Genomic DNA, 21,071 nt, shown 5'->3' with positions numbered 1-21,071 from the left:
AACAAAGAGAAAATAAATCAAAGGGAGGGTTGCTCGAAGGCTGAAGGGACAGTACAGCCTGATTCCAGGGTAAGAGGGGATGACATAGATAATAACAGGCAAAAGAACACAGAGAACTCCCAGGAGTGTGCGCTAGGTACAAGGAATCCAGCACGTGAGTACAGTGTGCTTCATGGTCTCCGAAGGCTCACTACATTCCAGCTCCACAGGAGGGACTGCTCAGTACAGTACAGCAACCACACATGCAGAACAGATACTGCGAGTCTTCAATGATAGTGGACTGTTATTTAAAATGTAAAACTTTGTGCAGGGCATTTTCTTTAAGGAGGAAAAATTCATCTAAATGATAACTAATGCTAAGTCTTAGCATTAGAAGTTTCAGGAAAGGAAACTGTCAAACAAAAGCATCCACAGGTCAGTGGTCACAGGTAAAATTTAAATATAAAACAGAAAAGCCAGCAGCAGCCAGACCACAGAGGCCTACATTCTATGTCCAAAGTTGTGTTTCGAGGCAGTGACAGGCAGACAGCGCCCTCATCTGCTGGCTGAAACTCTAAGACATCTCCTGGGGGCCAGCATTGTGGCATAGCAGGTTAAGCCACGGCACAGAATGCCAGCCTCCCATATAGGCACCAGCTCACGTCCCAGCTGCTCTACCTCCCATCCAGTTCCCTAATGGCCTGGGAAAAACAGTGGAAGATGGCCAAGTGTTTGGGCCCCTGCCACCCACATGGGAGATCCAGAAGAAACTCTTGGCTTCGGCTTGGCCCAGTGCTGGCCATCTCGGGAGTGAACCAGCGAAGGAAGATCTCTGTCTTTCCCTTTCTCTCTTTAACTCTTTCAAATAAATAACTAAATCATTAAAAAAAAAAAAAAAAAAGACATCACCTATTCATAGGAAGAAGCAGTTAATCCCACATTACTGGGTAGTCTTAGCTCCCAAAGCTCTTAGAGCCTTGGGTCTTGTTCTTATAAATTCATGAAATCCCAAGGTTCCATATAATCTTCACAAAGGATGAGACATGAAAAGATTGTAGTCTTGATCTTAATTTTTCAAATCAGAATTTTACTGAGCGCTAAAAAAAGGGGGGGGGGGGTAGAAGGAAACGAATATTTGGCTTAGTGGTTAAGCTGACACTTGACACCTGCCTCCCACATCAGAGTAGCTGGGTTCCAGTCCTAGCTCAGCTTCAGCTCCTGCTAATGCATACCCTGGTAGGCAGCAGATGATGGCTCAAGTACCTGAGTCTCTACCACCTACGTGGAAGACTAGAGATGGTTCCTGGCTCCGGGCTTCAGCCTGACCACTACCAGCATTTGGGGAGTGAACCAAAGGATAGAAAATCAGTCCATCTCTCTCTCACTAGCTCCCCTTCTGCCTTTCAAATAAATAAAAGAATTTTTTAAAATTTTTTTAAAAAAGAGGGGCCAGCTCTGTGGCACAGTGGGTTGAGCCACTGTTTGCAGCGCTGTCATCCCTTGTGAGCACCAGTTCAAATCCCGTCTGCTCCACTTCTGATCCAGCTCCATTAATGTGCCTAAAAGGGTAGAAGATGGCCCAAGTCCTTGGGCTCTGCTATCCACAGGGGAGACCCAGATGGAGTTCCTGGCTCCTGGCTCCAGCATGACCCAGCCCTGGCTGTCACGGCCATCTGGGGAGTGAATGTACAAATGTAAAATCTCTCTCTCTCCCCACCTCCCTCCCTCCCTCCCTCCCCTCTCTTTGCCTTTCAAATAAATGAATAAATCTTAAAAAAAAAAAAAAAAAAAAAACACACTACTTCTGTAAGTCATGATACCAAGTTGTACGAAAATGTTCATTCCCTTTAAATGGGTACTGAGGATCTACCCACCATGGGTGACACAAACCTGTGGGAGAGAGAAAGCTATTGGATGTTGTCATGAGTCCTCCAAGCAAACAGGTTAGACTTTTACTTTTCAAGTTAAAATGAAAGGCTGTGCCATAATCCAATATGACTGCTGGGGGAATTCTGGACAGACACATGAACTCAGGGAGAACTCCGTGGACAGACTGGAGCTACACTGCCATAAGCCAAGGAACTTTCACAAACTGGAAGACAGGCATGAAGCAGATCCTGCCCTTTGCAGCAAGCACATCTCTGCCTTGGATTTCAAGCCTCCAGAACTGTAAGACAATAAACTTCTGTCCTTTAAACCACCCAATTTCTCTTCTGTTCCAGCACTCCTAGCAAATAGATATCACAAAGAAAATTAGCAGTTTATGTTTACTGAGCATACACCTGGTGCTACTTTAAGCACTTCGAATCAATACTTTCATTTAATCCTTACAAAGTCCACCCAAAGACCAAGGTACCATAAGTATAGCCCTTTACACATAAGGACACCAAGGTTCTAAGAAGTTAATGAACTTGCCTGACATCACACAGCAGAGCACCCATTCATACTGCTAGGCTAGGAAGAACTTTTTTTTTTTTTTTTTTTTTTTGACAGGCAGAGTGGACAGTGAGACAGAGAGACAGAGAGAAAGGTTTTCCTTTTCCATTGGTTCACCCCCCAATGGCAGCTGCAATCGGCGCACTGCGGCTGGCACACCGCACTGATACAAAGGCAGGAGCCAGGTGCTTCTCCTGGTCTCCCATGGGGTGCGGGGCCCAAGCACTTGGGCCATCCTCCACTGCACTCCCTGGACACAGCAGAGAGCTGGCCTGGAAGGGGGGCAACCGGGACAGAATCCGGCGCCCCGATCAGGACTAGAACCCGGTGTGCCGGCGCCGCTAGGTAGAGGATTAGCCTAGTGAGCCACAGCGCCGGCACAAGAACTGTATTTTTTAAAGATTTATTTATTTATTCAAAAAGCATAGCAACTAGGGCCAGCACTGTGGCATAGCAGGTAAAGCCACTGCCTGCAGCACCAGCATCCCATATGGGCACCGGTTTGAGTCCCGGCTGTTCCACCTCTGATGCAGCTCCCTGCTAATGGCCTGGGAAAGCAGCAGAGGATGGCCTGAGTGCTTGGGCCCCTGCACCCGCATGGGAAACCTAGATGAAGCCCCTAACTCCTGGCTTCAGCATGGCCTAGTCCTGGCCACTGCAGCCAATTGAGGAGTTAGCCAACAGATGAAAGACCTCTCTCTCTGCCTCTCCCTCTTTGTAATTGCGCCTTTCAAATAAATAAGTAAATCTTAAAAAAAAAAAAAAAAAAAGAAGCAAAGCAAAAGAGAGGAAGAGAAGGGAAGAGAGAGAGAGATCTCTCATCCGCTGGTTCACTCCCCAAATGGCTACAATTGCCACATCTGGGCCAGGCCAAAGCCAGGAGCCAGGAAGTCAACCCAGGTCTCCCATGTGGGTGGTAGGGGCCCAAGCACTTGGGCTATTTTCCACTGCCTTCCCAGACACATCAGCTGGATTGGAAGCGGAGTAGCTAGGATTCAAACTGGCACTCCAAAAAGGGATGCCAGGGTTGCAAGTGGTGGCTTGCACCACAAATCTACCCCTATGAGGAATTATTATTACTGTGATGTTAGTGGTTCACTAAGCTAAACGCTACCCCACGATCTTTTACAGACAAACTACACACAAAAATCTTCTGAAGTGCTATTATTTCTAGCACAAAAGATGACCCTGAATCTCAGAGAAATTAAGAAAACCATCCAAGATCACTCAGCCAAGGATATTAGTATTATAGCTAATCAGCAACTTGAAGGAATAAACAATTCGAGTCCCGCTTGCACTAAAATTTTTAAGAGCAAGTGAAATTTTAAATGCCTGACCGTGCATTTCAATGTTAGAAATCTACCTCTATAAATTCAAAATCTTCACGGTCCCCAGGGATCTTGTGTCCTAGCCTGCGGCAGCCTTGGATGCGCAACCCTCCCCCACTGTTCAGGAACTCTGCTGCCCTCTCCTTTCTAGCCCTTTGCTACTTCTCTGCCTTCCAGACAGGAGAAGAAGAGGTGTGAGTGTTGATGTGCTGTGTTTTACCTTTTCAATTCTGCATAGAACTTTTTAAATTTGGTTCAAACACCAGAAAGTCTCCTTCCCACTCTTGTACCTGCCCAATTCCTGGACCTAACAGGTGACCAGTGCCATCACTCTCTGGTGACCAGTGCTGTCACTATCCTGTTTATCCTTCTGAGGCCTTTTTAATGCGCATACGAGCCAATACAAACTGTTTTCTCTTTTTTTTTCAAGTCACAAAGGCTAACCTTTCATACAGACTGCTCTGCATTGTGCTTTACCCACATAAGTATCTTTGAGAGCTTTCACATCACATGTTTGTAAGTTTATTTACTTATTTTTCATTTAATTGAAAAAGCAGAGCAGCAAAGAGAAAGATTTTTCCTTCTGCTGGTTCCCTTCCCAAATACCTGCAATAGCCAGGACTAGTTCAGGCCAAAGCCAGGAGCCCAGAACTCCATCCAGGTCTCCCAAGTGGATGGCATGGATGCACATACTTGGGTCACCACCTGCTGCCTTCCAAACACATTAGCAGGAAACTGCATCAGCAGCGGAGGTGCCAGGTCTCAAACCAGCACTCAAAGGTGTGCTGCAGGTATCCCAAGTGGTGCTTAACCCCTGCCCCACAGTGTCCACCCTTGCAGTACACCTAATTCTGTCCTCTACTTCCCAGGAGCCCTTTCCATGCAGTCTGGCCCCCAAGGCACCCAGCAGCCCCTTAGAACTACCTGAAACAGATGACAGTGGCTCCATGTCATACACCAAAGACCATGTGAAGAGTCTTCAAAAACTTAATGGAAAATGTATATAACGAAAAAACTATGCATGCATTTCAATATTTTTTCACCAAAATAAACTTCTAATTCTGTTTTCCATGAACTTTTTGAAGTACTCTCATGTAAGCGTTCTCTCCTCTGTCTTGTCTTTGTTCTTTTCTCCACCTCGTCCCACGCGCCTTTATCCCTGTTCCTTTCCCATCTCACCCACCCCTAAGCCCAGTAACAGCACCAGAAGCAGTATTGATATTGCTTATTCAGGCTTGGCAACATTCAGGCTTGAAAACAGATGTAGACCCCTGATACAGAGAAAAAAAGGGATAAGTGATCATTTCTATGGGAACTTATAATTAACAAGAGTGCCTTAAATTGAAGAGTTTTTGTTTGCCATTATTTTTGCTTTGCTACTTATTCTTCCTTTGGTATTTTAGTTTGTGAAAAGGTTAAGAAGGGCTCTCTTGTCTAAAGGCATGGAGATAAACACACAGGCCTGATATTTAAGTCATCCCTGAGAGAACGAGAGTTCATTCTGAAATAAGATCACTGGAAACAAGTAAGAACTACAGGGCAGGCACTTGGTACAGCAGTTAGGTCACCAGCGGGATCCCCATGTCCCACACTGGAAGGCCTGGTTTGAGTCCCCAGGCTCCACTGCTTCCAATCCAGCCTCCTGCTACTGCATCCAGGGACGCGACAGGTGAAGACTCAAGTGCTTGGGTCCCCAGCACCCGCATGGCAGACCTGGACGGAGTTCCAGGCCCCAGGCTTCGGCCTGGCCCAGCCCTGGTTATTGCAGGCATTTGAGGAGTAAACCAGCAGATGAAAGATCTCTCTGCTCATAGTTCTGTCTCACTGCCTTTCAAATAAAATGAAAATAAATTAAAACTAGGATTAAAAAAATTACAGAAAATGAACACTTGGCTCCAAAGCATACACCTTAATTGGTCTTTCATTTCTTTTTTCTTAAAAATAAGTAGCTGTTGGAGCCAGTGTTGTGGCTTAGTGGGTTAAGCCAACTCCTACAATTTTAATCCAAAGCCAGGAGCCAGGAGCTTCTTCTAGATCTGCCACGCAGGTGCAGGGGCCCAAGTGCTTGGGCCATCTTCCACTGCTTTCCCAGGCCATAGCAGAGAGCTGGATTGGAAGTGGAGCAGCCTGGACTCAAACTGGTACCCATATGGAATACAGGCGCTGCAGGCAGAGGCTTAACCTACTATGCCACAGTCCTGGCCCTATAAATAAATCTAAAAAAAAAAAAAAAAAAAAAAGGAAGAAAGGGCTGTGTTTTTTCACGCCCAGATCAAGTACTACAACTTTTAAGTTTTTTAAGTAATAAACACAGAAGGAAAATGTTAGGAAATAAAAAATTTGTTTAGACTTAGCAGATGTTTTCCATTGATCAAAGAGCTGCAAAGGGACATAAAATTAAGGCAGCCACACAACTCCATTATCCAGGAGGTAACAGGTGGTAACTCACAGACTGGGCACTGACTTCTGCCCTGCATTCCTGCCACGCCAGAGGCCTTTAACACAACTTCAGAGATTACTGAGAGATTTAGAAGTAAAATCTGAATATCATAAATATCTTTAAAAATAAGCTTCTATGTACACCACCCATCAGATAAAACCAAGGAGGGGCTGGTGCTGCGGTGTAGCAAGTAGAGCAGCTGCCATCACATACAGGTGCCGGCTCAAGTCCCAGCTGCTCTACTTCCAATCCAGCTCCCTGCTAATGTGCCTGAGGAAGCAGCAGAGAATGGCCCAAGTGCTTGGGTCCCTGCACTCACATGGAAGACCCGGAAGAAGTTCCTGGCTTCAGACTGGCCCAGTCCTGGCCGTTGAACCAGCAGATGAAAGACCTCTCTCTGTCTCTCCCTCTAAGTCTGTCTTTCAAATAAATTCAATAAATCTTTTTAAAAAAAAATCCAATACAAATGATTCCAATCCCCTTGCCAGGTCCTGGTAAGAAACACTTGCTAAGTAGAAACTCCCTAACCAAAGTCCCCAATTCTCTGGGTTCAGGACTTCTGGCTTTTCTCCCCATGCAACCCCTACAATGCTGTAATGCTACAGGGAGAACAGCTGGAAAACTGTGGCACTGGGACTTCCTTTATACTCCTATAAGCATGTATCATCCAACAACAGCAGCTGGAATATAAGAGAAGTCAGTCTGCATTACCTAACGATTTATCCCAAGCATCCATTCAGGATACAAAACTGCCCAACCCTCTGACTTGTCCACTGCATTGACCTGGAATTCAGGGCAGATGACCACACAACAATCTTCACTAGTATTGAACTCTGAAAGTGAAGCCAGTGGAGGGCTTCCATCACTCCACCTCCCTTGGTTTTTCCCCCACTACATACTCCTGTGTCTTAAACGCTGTCCTCCACTTTGTCCTAATGGAGAATGTGTTGGCCATCTATATGCAGAAGACTAAAAGAAGCCACAAGAGAACCAACACATCGGGGGCCGGTGCTATGCCTGAAATGCCGGCATCCCATATGGGCGCCGGTTCTAGTCCCAGCTGCTCCTCTTCCGATCCAGCTCTCTGCTATGGTCTGGAAAAGCAGTACAAGATAGCCCAGGTCCTTGGGCCCCTGCACCCATGTAGGAGACCCGGAAAAAGCTCCTGGCTCCTGGCTCCTGGCTTCGGATAGGTGCAGCTCCGGCCGTTGCAGTCATCTGGGGAGTGAACCAGCAGATGGAAGACCTCTCTCTCTCTCTGCCTCTCCTCTCTCTGTGTAACTCTGACCTTCAAATAAATAAATAAATCTTAAAAAAAAAAAAAAAAAAAAAAAAAAGAGAGAGAGAGAACCAACACATCAATGAGAGCTTCTTCATTTAAAGGACATCTATCCACTCTGCCCAAATAAGGTTTATCCTGTGAGATGAAACTTGGCCCAAGTGCCACCTGTTGAGAAACAAAGTAAAATCTCACGCAAAAGAGTAGGAGAAGCAGGAGGACTCTCCAAAGAGCTGCACACCCAAGCCAGTAGCTCTTAGAATGTTCTAATACTCCATATGAAGTTTCAGAGTAAACAGTTAATGACACATCTTTTGTAACACATGAATCAGCTACTGATTTGCAAGAGCAGGACACACCCTAGCACCCATGACTTTAAAGCACCTATTTGAAAGTGGACCTGAAGGTGGAACCCATCCCACTAGGACTAGAGCAGAATTTTACAACTACATAAGTTGTCACAATTTGAAGTTAAAAAGATGAACACATCATTATAATGGGAGATAATCCGAGACCTTCATTAATACTTTAACACCAGTAATTACAAACAGTAGCAACGCAAGGTAAGGAGTAACCAATCACTCCTGCAAAGCAATCTTCAAAGGGAGCAGTGACAGGTAAAGGGACTGAAGAACAGCAACTTCAAAAACCAGGATATTCTCCACTCTTCACAACACTAACGAAATGAGGCTGATGAGAGAAACACACATCTTACCTTAAGAGGCACCCGAATCGCATTCATAGTGTCAGAAGAGTTCAGACGAGATTCAGAAATGAGCAAACAGGGAGTCAGTGATCCCCTCAGTCACCAGGTAGGAGCAGGCAGAAAAACTTCCTGTTTTGAGAAGTTACCTAAAGGAGAGAGCTCTCAGTTAGACTAAAAAATAATACGGAATATGCAAGTAGTTTAAGCTACTTTTATATATATATATATATATACACACACATATATTTTTTTTGTTTGTTTCATTCATCCCAAAACACAGTACTCTTTGGAAAAGGGCAGATACTTGCATGTAAACATACTTTACCTGAAAAGACAAAGGTATGACATTTTAGAAAATATATAATTGCTTCTCAAAGAATCAGAAAACCAAAATCCAAGAAAGGGGAAAAAAATTTTAAGAGTACTTCATACACATTATGGAAAGGTGATTTGTTAACCACCTAAAAAAGGATCCTTACCATATTTAATTTTATATAGTAAATTAAAACTCCTCTTGATGATTCTGACCTAAAATTCTGAGCTTAAATTAAGTTTCAGAGCTGATTCTACATAATAAATAAAATCTATTGACCAAAGTACTACAAACAAATAAGGCACTTCTTCCCAGGAGATCTTTAAAGGAAACCCTTACAACTTCATTCTAGGATGAGAGGTGGCAAATCTGCCTGGAGACAGGAGGATGGACTAAATGACCTCTTGTAGGATCCTACAGTTCAAGTCCTAGGCCTGAATGAAATTCCAGCTTAACCAGTTACTGCTTCGCTTAAAATGGAGGCTTGCCCGAGTAGGGACAAAAATAACAGCACTCACCTCTTAAAAAAAAAAAATAAGGAAAAATCAAAGACTAAAGTATCCTCATTTCAAAAATAAAAACAAAAAAGCAAACCCTCCGGAGCGGGTCTGTTCCGGCTATGCCTCTGCACTTCGGCTTCGAGGACTTGGCATCACTCTCCGCCCCGCTCACCGGATCTGGGGGTGCCGGTGGGGGCGGGGTGCGAGGAGTTCGACTCTGGACCCAAGTCTCGGGCGGGGTCCGGACCCCTCTGCGAACCCCCCTCCCGGGCGGCGGGAGAGGAGAAAGGGGAGAGCCCGAGTTCTCACCCCTCCCCCACCGCGGACCCCAGTCCCGAACCTACCCCTCCGCACCTTCCCGCAGCCGGGCGACCCCTCCGGCCTGACCCCCATTGTTGGGGAGGGGCGGATGGGCGAGGGGGCTCCGGGCAGGGGCGCCCGCGGCCGTGGCCCCGGCTCGCTCCGGGAGGGGGCGGCCCGCGGGATGCAGCTTCCCTTCCTCTCCGCGTCGGTCCGTCCCACCTCGGCTCGGCCTGGCGCCCTGGGCTCCCTCGCTGCCCCCGGCCCGGCCCACCCCCCGGGCCGCCAGGCCCTCCGGCAGCTCGGCCAGCAGCCCGCGGTCCAGGCCTACCGGTGGGCGCGGGGTGGGGGTCCCTGTGCCCCACACACGAGTCCCCGCTCCCCCAGCCCAGCCGATTCCAGGGCCCTCGGCGGAGCCCGTTCCGCGGGCCCCTCGACCCTTCGCCTCCCGGCCGGGCCGCCCCCTCAAAGCCCCCCGGTCGTAGCCGCCTTCCCTCCCCCACCATCACCCCTACCCACTCGTGCCCCCCACCCCCCGGGGCACCAGTGCCAACGGCAGCTCCCCCAGCCCCGGACCTACCTGCACGGCTCAACCAAGCCTAGAGTGGGGGCGGGGAATCTTCCGCCCTCCTCTGTCTCTCATTGGGCCTTCCGGGGCTCCTCGTGGGCGCCATTGGTCGAGAGAGGGTGTCCATCAGAGCGATGGGGCGGGACAGAGAGGGGAGAGGGATGCTGGTGCTTCGGCGTCTCTGTCTCTGTGTTATCTCGCTGTCTCTGTCTCTGTCAGGGCCCTGGGAAACGAGAGGCTTTTGGACAGGAGCTCTGGAAAGGGGCCCTGAGGTGGGAGGACTGGGATTGGGAATCCCAGCGGTGCTTCTCACCAGTAGGCCACTCTGAACCCCCTGAGTCCCCTTGAGGTTCTCCTCTCCATCACCCCCAGCCCCTGCCCCTCACCCCTCTGGGTTCTTCATCCAGGAAGCGACGTGATGAAAACTCGAGGCCGGAAGGCCATAGGGAGAGATTTTATATATGAATCTCGAATTCGCACATATAAATGTTTATATGTAAAGCCAGTCACGTATACGGCTCCAAGGGCCTGGAGAGGGACACATCTTTTACAAACAGGGGAGGACTTCAGATAAAACCGATGGAAGAAGGGATCAAAAATCACTCCAGGCTGGCCACGGTGGTTACTTCCCGGAGGGCAGCTCCAGTGAGCAGGTGGGAGAAAGGCTTCCAGCTCACTGTATGGCCTTTGTATCCTTTGCTACTTTTAAAATCATTCATGAACATCCTAATTCTGAAAAAAAATTTTAATTGATTTAAATTTTTAGATAATCTGAGGTTGAGGTTGCAAAACCTGGAAATGGGGACAGCGTACAGATTTGGGGAGGAACCTTGGGTTTCAATATGTTCCATTCCAAATACCAGGGGTTAAGTGAGTGAAGGTGTCCCAGAGGCAACTAAAGTTACAAACTTTGAGAGAGCATGGGCAATCTGGCTTAGAAAAGATTTAGAGCTCTCTGCTCACCACATGATAATTCCCAGAGTCTCCCCCACACATGTAAAAAGACACCACAGTTAAAGTCAGGAGAGTGAGAAAGAAGGTGAAATAAGAGAAACAAAATATTGATGACACATGAAAGTTAAGGGAAGAAGCGTTTCTGGGAAAACAGAAATAATTGGGGCTGGTGCTGTGGTGCAGCAGGTTAAAGCCCTGGCCTGAAGTCCCCTGTGGTCACTGGTTCAAGTCCTGGCTGCTCCACTTCCAATCCAGCTCTCTGCCATGGCCTGAGAAAGCAGCAGAGGATGGCCCAAGTCCTTCGCATCTGGAGAGTAAACCAACAGATGGAATACCTCTCCCCACCACCCCCGTGTCTCTACCTCTCTTTTTTTAAAAAGTCTATAAAAATAAATTAATTAAAAAATAAAAATAATAAAACTTTAAGAGCCTCCTAGGTTTTGAGAATCAATACAGGGACACTCCTTAGGCTAAAAAAAAATCCATAAATTAGTATTCTTAACTTTTTCTTGCCACAGACAATTTTATCAGTCTGGTGACACATACAGATACCTTCTCATCATGATCCTGTTTGTTTGCTTTTATGTTTATTTTTTTAAAGATTTATTGTATTTATTTGAGAAGCAGGGTTAGAGAGAGAAGGAGAGACACAGAGAGAGAGGTCTTCCGTCTGCTGGTTCACTCCCCAAAATGACAACACCGTCCAAGGCTGGGCCAGGCTAAATCCAGGAGCCTGAAGCTTCAGCCCAGTTTCCCACATGGGTGACCGGGGCCCAAGCACTTGGGCCATCTTCCGCTGCTTTCCCAGGCACATCACCAGGGAGCTGGATCAAAGTGGAGCAGCTGGGACTTGGACAAGCACCCACATGGGATGCTGGAGCTGCAGGTTGCAGCTTAACCTACTGTACCACAACACCTGCCCCTGTTTGTTTGCTTTTGAATATTTATTTATTTACCTTTTAAAAAATATTTATTTATTTGAAAGGCAGAGTTACAGAGAGGCAGAGGCAGAGAGAGACAGAGAGGTCTTCCATCCGTTGGTTTACTCCCCAAATGGCTGCAGTGGCCAGAACTGGGCTGATCGGAAGCCAGGAGCCAGGAGCTGCTTCCGGGTCTCCCACGTGGGTGCAGGGACCCAAGCACTTGGGCCATCTTCTACTGCTTTCCCAGGCCATAGCAGAGAGCTGGAACAGAAGTGGAGCAGCTGGTGCTCGAACTGGTGCCCATATGGGATGCCGGCGCTGCAGACGGAAGCTTTACCCACTACACCACAGCGCCAGCCATATTTATTTACTTTTGAAAGATAGAGACGGAGAGAAATCTTTGCTGCCCAGATGCCCTCAGCAGCCAGGGCTGGGCCAGCCTGAAGCCAGGAGCCTAGAACTCAATCCGTGTCTCCCATGTAGGTGGAAGAGCCCAGGGTATTTGAGCCATCACTCGCTCCCTCCCAGGGTGAAGCAAGATAGGAAGATGGATTTGAAGTGGAGCCAGGACTCAAGCCTATGCAGTGGTATGGAACACAGACCTCCCAAGTGACAGATTTTAGCTGCCGTGCCAAATGCCCACCCCTCAGAGTGGCTTTCAGTGTATAGCAAACATATATAGGAATTCAAAGGAAACTAACTGTAGTAAAATATGGTTTTCAACTTTTTTTTCAAATGTAATATAGTAATGTATGTGATTTTTATTACTGTATTAAATAATCTAATGGCAGGCCTAGTGACCACCACAATTAAGGGATCATAAATGAGAGTAAATATTATTATTTTAAGATATTTGCAACAAATGTAAAATGAGAATATCTGTGATTTTTTTCCAACCTGCGGATGGAAGATATCTCTCTCTCTCTCTCTCTCTCTCTCTCTCTCTCTCTCTGTAACTCTGCCTTTTGCATAAATAAATAAATCTTGTGGCGGGGGCAGAAAAGAAGGGAAACAGGAGTAGGCCTTTGGAGGAGTGGTTGGAATGCTGCTTGGGTTCAAGTCCCTGCCCGGTTCCCGTTTTCAGCTTCCTTCTAATGTGCACTGTGGGCAGCAGGTGATAGTTCAAGTCCCTGGGTTCCTGTCACCCATGTGGGAGACCTGGATGGAGTTTCCCGCTCCTGGCTTCAGCCTGGCCCAGACCTGGCAATTGGGAGATCTCTATCTCTCTGTCTGCCTTTCAAATACATTTTTAAAAGATTTATTTATTTACTTGAAAGTCAGAGTTACACAGAGAGGGAAGGAGAGGCAGAGAGAAAGACAGAGAGAGGTCTTGGTTCACTCCCCAACTGGCCATAATGGCCAGACCTGCACCGATCCAAAGCCAGGAGCCAGGAGCTTCCTCTGGGTCTCCCACATGGGTGCAAGGGCCCAAGGACTTGGGCCATCTTTTACTGCTTTCCCAGGCCATAACAGAGAGCTGGATAGGAAGAGGAGTAGCCCGTACTAGAACCAGTGCCCATATGGGATTTCAGGGCTTCAGGCCAGGGCTTTAACCTGCTACGCCACAGCACTGGCCCCTCAAATATATTTTTAAATAAATAAATAATATTAAAAAGTCTTAATCAGCCAAGAATCTTCACTCTCAATATATTATTTCTGCTTAAATCAACCTTAGAAAACACCTTCAATTCAACTCTTTATTTCATACTTGTCAGAGGGGCCAAAAAATAGCATGAGTTCATAGGGTTGTTGTGGGGATTAAAATAGTTAATACATATAATAAATTTTTTTGAAAAATTTATTTTAGGGGGCCAGTGCTGTGGCTTAGTAGATTAAGCATCCACCTGCAGCATTGGCATCTTATATGGGTGCCGGTTCGAGTCCCAGCTGCTCCTCTGCCAATCCAGCTCCCTGCTGGTGGGCTTGGGAAAGCAGCAGAGGCTGGCACTTGGGCTCCTGCACCCAGGTAGGACATCCAGATGAAGCTCCTGACTCCCGGCTTTGGCCTGGCCCAGCCCCAGCCAGTGTGGCCATTTGGGGAGAGAACCAGTGGATGGAAGATCTCTGTGTCTCCTCTCTCTATAACTCTGAGTTTTAAAGAAGTAAATAAATAGTTTTTTTAAAAAAAGAGTTTTTTGTTGCTCATATTATAAAGAGCTCATTTCTATAAAGCCATGTATAGGGCTGACGCCGCGGCTCTCTAGGCTAATCCTCCACCTGCCGCGCCGGCACCCTGGGGTTCTGGTCCCAGTCAGGGTGCTGGTTCTGTCCCGGTTGCCCCTCTTTCAGTCCAGCTCTCTGCTGTGGCCAGGGAGTGCAGTGGAGGATGGCCCAAGTGCTTGGGCCCTGCACCCCATGGGAGACCAGGAGAAGCACCTGGCTCCTGGCTTCAGATCGGTGCAGCGCGCCAGCCATAGCAGCCATTTGGGGGGGTAAACCAACGGCAAAAGGAAGACCTTTCTCTCTGTCTCTCTCTCTCTCTCTCACTGTCTAACTCTTCCTGGAAAAAAAAAAAAAAAAAAAAAAAAGCCGAGTTGCCCACTGCTGGCGGAAGCATCAACCTTGGAAAAGACTGCTTGACCCAAGAAAGCCTCAGCTGTGCGCTGTCCGTATCCCAGCAGTCCCAGCACTAGGTAAACGTCAGCAGGAAATGCACCAGGGCCGCTGCACAGGAGCATTGGCAGAGCGTTGTTCCTCTGCCTCAGACGGCAAGTTCCTGAATGTCCAGGCACCAAACGGCGAAGTTGTGGTGCACACAGGCTGGGATGTTCAGTCCTCTGACCATGTGAAGCGTACACAAGTGTTTGTAACTATCTATTGAGCTAGATCAGAATGCTTTATGTGCTTTTCTGTGTGTATGTATTTTACCATAAAGATACACTTTAAAAATGTCCATAGGAAAATAGACCACGCATAGGGCAGAATGTCATAAAAAGAGGAAAATATGAGCGGCTCTTCAAGGAAGGACAAGCTGCTCAACCTCACCAAGCACCTTCATTTAAAACTCCCCAGAAGAATCATTTTCATCTACCACACACGCGGGGATAAAACACTGTTTGCGGCAGAGTGTTGGCAACAGAGGGGGGAAAGAGCCGTTGTTACGCATCACTGGTGAAAAGGTACATGGTTCTAATGTTCACGCACAGCAATTAGGCAAGAGACAAGAAAATTATCACTGCATCTACCTTCGATTCAGCCATTCCGCGTCTAGAAATGCATTCATTCATTCATTCATTCTCTCTCCTAAGTATTTGTTGTGCTCCTATTATGTGGCAGGCACTTTTTAATGCTTAAAAATTATCCTCTTGACATGGTTTTTAGAAAGTCTGGAAATATGGGGCTGTTTATCTCACTGATCTCACAGAGTTGTTCAAGGAAAAAGGCTTAAATCTCAACCAGAGATTATAATTAAAATCATATCAGAGCACATTAACTGGAGTGGAAAAAAGTATAATACATATTTTCTCTGTTTCTAATTTTTTTGTATCCTCTATATATGTGGGTAATGGTTTCTTTTTTTCTTTCTTTTTTTTTTTTTTTTTTTTTTTTTTGACAGGCAGAGTGGACAGTGAGAGAGAGAGACAGAGAGAAGGTTTTCCTTTTCCGTTGGTTCACCCCCCAGTGGCTGCTGCGGCTGGCGCGCTGCGCCGCGGATCCAGAGCCAGGAACCTGCCCCTCCTGGTCTCCCATGCAGGTGCAGGGCCCAAGCACTTGGGCCATCCTCCACTGCACTCCCGGGCCACAGCAGAGAGCTGGACTGGAAGAGGAGCAACCGGGACAGAATCCGGCGCCCCGACCAGGACTAGAACCCGGTATGTCGGCGCCACAGGCGGAGCATTAGCCTATTGAGCCGTGGCGCCAGCCATGGTTTCTTTTTTTTAAGAATTATTTTTTATTTAAAAGACAGAGTTACAGAGAGAGGTAGAGCCTGAGCCAGAGCGAGAGCGAGAGCGAGAGAGATTGTGTCTTCCATTCTGCTGGTTCACTCCCCAAATGACCACAACGGCCAGAGCAGAGAGCTGGATCGGAAGAGGAGCAGCCAGAATTCGAACTGGTGGCCCGCCCCAGTGGTTTCTTAACTAAACATAGTTCGTAGCAGAAGAAATAAAACCTACATGCACCTTACATAGGCTGGTAAATAAATTACGAAGAGTGCTGCACTCTGCCGTTGCTATCTTGCAATTCTTAATAATTTACTTTTGAACTTGGGTTTTCTAAGTGAAGTCCAGAGGAATGATGCAGCAAGTGCAAGAGCAGCAGCCACATGCACAACTGGGTGTCACCTGACCTTGCCTCCCACGCGCACACGAGCACAGAGTTCTGGGGCTTCCTGCCATCCAGGCGTCCAGCAAGCCTCAAAGAAGAGCAAGGTAAGTATGCGAAGCTCATGAGTGAGCAAGCCACGCCCGCAGCCCTGAGAGACCCTGCTCTGTGCTTGAACCAGAACTTCTCTGGTGGTAGCATCCTGAGAAGCAAGACTGTCTCACGCCCTTTCTTTCTTCTTCTACTTCTTTTTGTTTGTTTGTTTGTTTGGACAGGCAGGGTGGACAGTGAGAGAGAGAGACAGAGGGAAAGGCCTTCCTTTGCCGTTGGTTCACACCCCCCCCCAATGGCCGCTATGGCCGGCCCACCGCACTGATCCGAAGGCAGGAGCCAGGTACTTCTCCTGGTCTCCCATGCGGTGCAGGACCCAAGCACTTGGGCCATCCTCCACTGCACTCCCAGGCCACAGCAGAGAGCTGGCCTGGAAGAGGGGCAACTGGGACAGAACTGGTACACCGACTGGGACTAGAATCCAGTGTGCCAGCGCGGCAGGTGGAGGATTAGCCTAGTGAGCCACAGCACCAGGCATGTCCTTTCTTATTCATGTCACTTCTCTACTTAACCGATCACTTAGGCTGGAACAGTGACACAGAAGAGGAAGAAGGTCAGGGCAACCCACAGTTCGTCTTCCCTTCATTCCTCCCTCACTCCTAAGTCAGCGAAAGACACAGAAAGTTGTTAGAATGTGCAGGTACCAAGTCGGCACCACGGCTCACTAGACTAATCCTCCGCCTTGCGGTCCAAGTGCTTGGGTCCTGCACCCCATGGGAGACCAGGAGAAGCACCTGGCTCCTGCCTTCGGATCAGCGCAGTGCGGCCATTGGAGGGTGAACCAACGGAAAAGGAAGACCTTTCTCTCTGTTCTCTCTCTCACTGTCCACTCTGCCTGTCAAAAAAAAAAAAAAAAAAAAAGTGCAGGTACCAAGAAGTAACACCAGAACAGCTGAGTTTTCTTTATATCTATTGAGCTTCCACTGTTCTGCTGAGAAAAATCACAGGTGCAAGCACAGGCTACAAAATGCAAATTCTATAATTTCATTGATTCAAGACCCAAGTTAAATGCTCTTTAAAAAGGTATTGTACATTGGCCGGCACTCTGGCACAGCGGATGAGACTGCACCTGCAGTGCCAGCATCCCTTATGGGCACCAGTTCGAGTCCCAGCTGCTCCACTTCCAATCCAGCTCTCCACTATGGCCTGGGAAAGCAGTAGAAAATGGCCCAAGACCTTGGGCCCCTGCACCCACATGGGAGACCTGAAAGAAGCACCTGGCTCCTGGCTTCAGTTTGGCGCAGCTCTGGTCATTGTGGTCAACTGGGAAGTGAACCAGCGGATGGAAGACCTCTCTCTCTCTCTCTCTCTCTCTCTCTGTGCAACTCTTTCAAATAAATAAATAAATCTTTAAAAAAATGTATTGTACATTGGCTGGTGCTGTGGCATAGGGGATAAAGCCGCCGCCTACAGTGCCAGCATCCCATAAGGTGCCGATTCGAGTCCCTGCCTCTCCACTTCTGATCCAGCTCTCTGCTATGGCCTGGGAAAGCAGTGGGAGATGGCCCAGGTCCTTGGGCTCCTGCACTTGCATGGGAAACCCGGAGGGCTCTCCTGGCTCCTGGCTTTGGATCGCTGCAGCTCTGTTGCGGCCAACTGGGGAGTGAACCAGCGGATAGAAGACTTCTCTCTCTCACACACTCTGCCTCCCTTCTCTCTCTCTCTCTCTTTCTCTCCTCTCTCTGTGTAACTCTAACTTTCAAACAAAAAAATAAATCTTTAAAAAAAATGGGATTGATAATCATGTCTACTGTATACTATTATTGATAGAATCAAATATGCTAATAACAGTAAAATTTTCAGAATAGTTTTAGGCTACTACATAAGTGTTTAGTGCTATTATTGCTATTGTACAGCTATGATCAAATAGAATGGAATAGTATCTAGCCATAAAAAAGGGAAGGGAAGATCTACTCACACATACTGCTGCAGAGTGATCTCCAGGACATGCTGTTAAACGGAGGGGGAAAAAGGAATGGATAAATGTATGTGACATGTTTCTGCTTGTTTAAGGAAGGAAAGAAAGAATGCCACTAGTATGCACTTCCGTACACTTAAAACAAGCTTCTGGAAGACACAACAGTAACACTGTTGATTCCAAGGAAGGTTAGTACTAGCCAGCAGGTGGAAAAGGAGATGAGAAGAGAATTGTTTTCTTTAAGCTGTTTTGAATCCTGTCAGTGTATCACTTACTAAACATAAATTATAATTTCAAATGAATGATGAGCTCTTTGAGGACAGAAAATGTCTTGTATATTCTATTTTACACAGAGCCCAGAAACATAAGGAAACATTAGCTGAAATATTTTTTGAAAACGTGAAGAAAGCGGGGCCACCGCTGTGGCGTAGCAGGTAAAGCCGCTGCCTGCAGTGCTGGCATCCCATATGGGCGCTGGTTCTAGTCCCTGCTGCTCCACTCCAGCTCTCTGCTGTGGCCTGGGAAAGCAGTGGAGAATGGCCCAAGTGCTTGGGCCCCTGCACCCACATGGGAGACCCAGAAGAAGCTCCTGGCTCCTGGCTTTGGATCGGCACAGCTCTGCCTGTTGCAGCCACTGGGGAGTGAAACAGCAGTTGGAAGATACTCTTCTCTCTCTCTCTCTCTCTCTCTCTCTCTGCCTCTCTTTCTCTCTCTGTGTAACTCTTTCAAGTAAATAATAAATAAATATTTTTTTAAAAAAAAGAAAGAAAAGGCAGGCGTTTGGCACAGGGGTTGCGACGCTGCGCGGGCCGCCTACACCCGTGTCAGAGTGCCTCAGTTCGCGTCCCAGCTCCACTTCTGACTCCAGCTTCCTGCTAACGCAGACCCTGGGAAGCAGCAGTAATGGCTCAAGTAACCGGGTCCCTGCCACCATGTGTGAGACCCAGACTGAGCTCCCCGCTCTGAGTTTCCATTGCAGGTATTTTGGGGAGAGAACAAAAGGATGGGAGCTCTCTCTCTCTCTCTCTCTCTCTCTCTCTCTCTCTCTCTCATCCAGGCAGTTACACTCATTCCAGATTAGCTGGTCCCAGGCTAGCCCCTGCTGGGTGCACTGCCCACAGAGCAGGTACTGGGCTGGAGGAGCAGCAGAGAAGAAGAAAGCCAAATCCCGTGTTCAGCCAGTGATTACAGCGCACTGGGAGGAGAGTCAGAGTGAGGGAGGTTCAGGTAACCCAAGGGCGCGTTCATTAGAAGGGCAAGAAAATTCTGTCCCCAAGTTCCAGTGGCCCAACAGTAGCATTTATATCCTAGGGTATGGTGGCATCTTAGCTTGCTACACCACAATGTCAGCCCCTGAAATAGTAATTTTTAAAAAAGAAAATACTGGGACAAGTATGGTACAACAAGTTTAGCTGTTGCTTGCTCCCAGATTTGGCCTAAATCAAGGGTCATCACAGGCATTCGGGAGTGAATCAATCAATCACTCTCTCCATGTGTGTGTGTCTGCCTCTCAAATAAATAAAATACTTTAAAAAAATCTGTAGTTCAGGAGTTCAGTGCCTTTGTTAAAAGCATGTATTAGGTAATATGTCCTGCATTTTTTGTTCTCAATATTTGGTTCTTATTTTTATAGCATAATTTAAATGATACACTGGATGCTATGCTTGAAAAAAAAAAGATTTATTTATTTGAAAGGCAGGGTTACAGAGAGAGGGAGAGACTCAGAGAAAGATCTTCCATCTGCTGGTTCTCACCCCAAATGGCCCCAAGAGCCAGGGCTGGTTCAAGCCTAAGCCAGGAGCCCGGAACTTCATCCTGGTCTCCCAACTGCCTTACAGGTGGATGGCAGGGGTCCAAGTACTTGGAGCATCTTCCACTCCTTTCCCAGCCACATCAGCAGAGAGCTGGATTAGAAGTGGAGCCGTTGGGCCCCAACTGGTGCTCACGTGGATGCCAGAGTCACAGGTGGTGGTTTAACCCGCTGTGCCACTGTGCTGGCACCTGGTGCTATGCTTTTAAGTTCTGGATTGGAACCTGTGGAATTTCCAAAGGGCAAGCTTGTATGCCTAATGCATATGAAAATTTCTCTCACTAGTCAGTGGCTAAGGTGGCCTCGACCAGGCGGAGATGTACTCGAGATTGGAATCGGCAAGGAGAGGGCCCTGGGGAAAGACTGGGGCTGTAGATCCGTGGGACGGCACAGCGAAGGGAATGAGTTTCCACTTGCGATGCCCACATCCGTGTCACGGTGTCTGGCATCAAGTCCCACCTCCAGTTCTGACCCATGCCTCTCCCCAGCTCAGGATTTAATTCCACTGACTCACTGAGAAACAGTATTAGCACAGAGCAAGCTCCTCCTTTTGTCCTAAAAGACTTCAGACGTGAGTGATTAGCTGTCAGTGCGATACCTTAAATAGGGTAAAAGCTACACACATTTTAGGTACAGAGGATGAGGTGGGCGGCAGCAGATGATGGTTTGAGGGCTTGCGTCCCTGCCACCTACATGGGAGATCCAGATGGCGTTCTGGCTTCAACCTGGCTTAGCCCCAGCTGTTGTGGACATTTGGAGAGAAAACCACATGGGATGGAAGATCTCTTTGTCTGTCTCTACCTCTCTGCCTTACAAATAAATTAAATCAATAAACTTAAGAAAATGTAGCTATTCCAAACGAAGGCAGAAATAAGATCAGTGACGCATAACGAATGTCCCAGGGAGCAGGTGAGATTTGGGGGAGTCCAGCGAAAGAGTCAGTTGAAAAGCTGGCAGGAATTGTTCACGGAGCAGGCACCTGCATGGCAGCCACAGTCTGAGACGCAGGGTGTTGTCGGGTAGGAAGGCAGTCTCAGCCGTCCTTGACCCAGGGTTTCTCTCTACACCCCTTCCTCAGAAAGGTCATGGAGGCCTCTGCCATTGAAGTTGTCCTTAAAAAAAGTTTTTACATTTTTTTCATTTTATTTATTTATTTATTTTTTTGACAGGCAGTTAGACAGTGTGTGTGTGTGTGTGTGTGTGTGTGAGAGAGAGAGAGAGAGAGAGAGAGAGAGAGAGAGAG

At 47.5% G+C, this 21,071-nt stretch overlaps 1 protein-coding gene across 2 annotated transcripts in view; it reads right to left on the bottom strand.

The window, feature by feature from the left end:
- The window catches only part of KANSL1 (KAT8 regulatory NSL complex subunit 1), a 184,846-nt gene extending 174,854 nt beyond the window's left edge, over nt 1–9,992 (bottom strand). For both annotated transcript variants that reach the window (XM_017349250.4, XM_070060558.2), the window contains exons 1-2: nt 9,862–9,992; nt 8,178–8,314 (exon numbers count right to left, since the gene is read on the bottom strand). The gene's annotated coding sequence lies outside the window, so the exon portion shown is untranslated. The remainder of the gene's footprint in view (nt 1–8,177; nt 8,315–9,861) is intronic.
- Between the last annotated feature and the right edge of the window lie 11,079 nt (nt 9,993–21,071).

Source organism: Oryctolagus cuniculus, chromosome 17 (genome assembly GCF_051225735.1).
Source record: "Oryctolagus cuniculus isolate XC-2025 breed Fujian yellow rabbit chromosome 17, ASM5122573v1, whole genome shotgun sequence".
NCBI classification, from domain to species: Eukaryota; Metazoa; Chordata; class Mammalia; order Lagomorpha; family Leporidae; genus Oryctolagus; species Oryctolagus cuniculus.
This window is presented reverse-complemented; position numbering and strand designations above follow the sequence as displayed.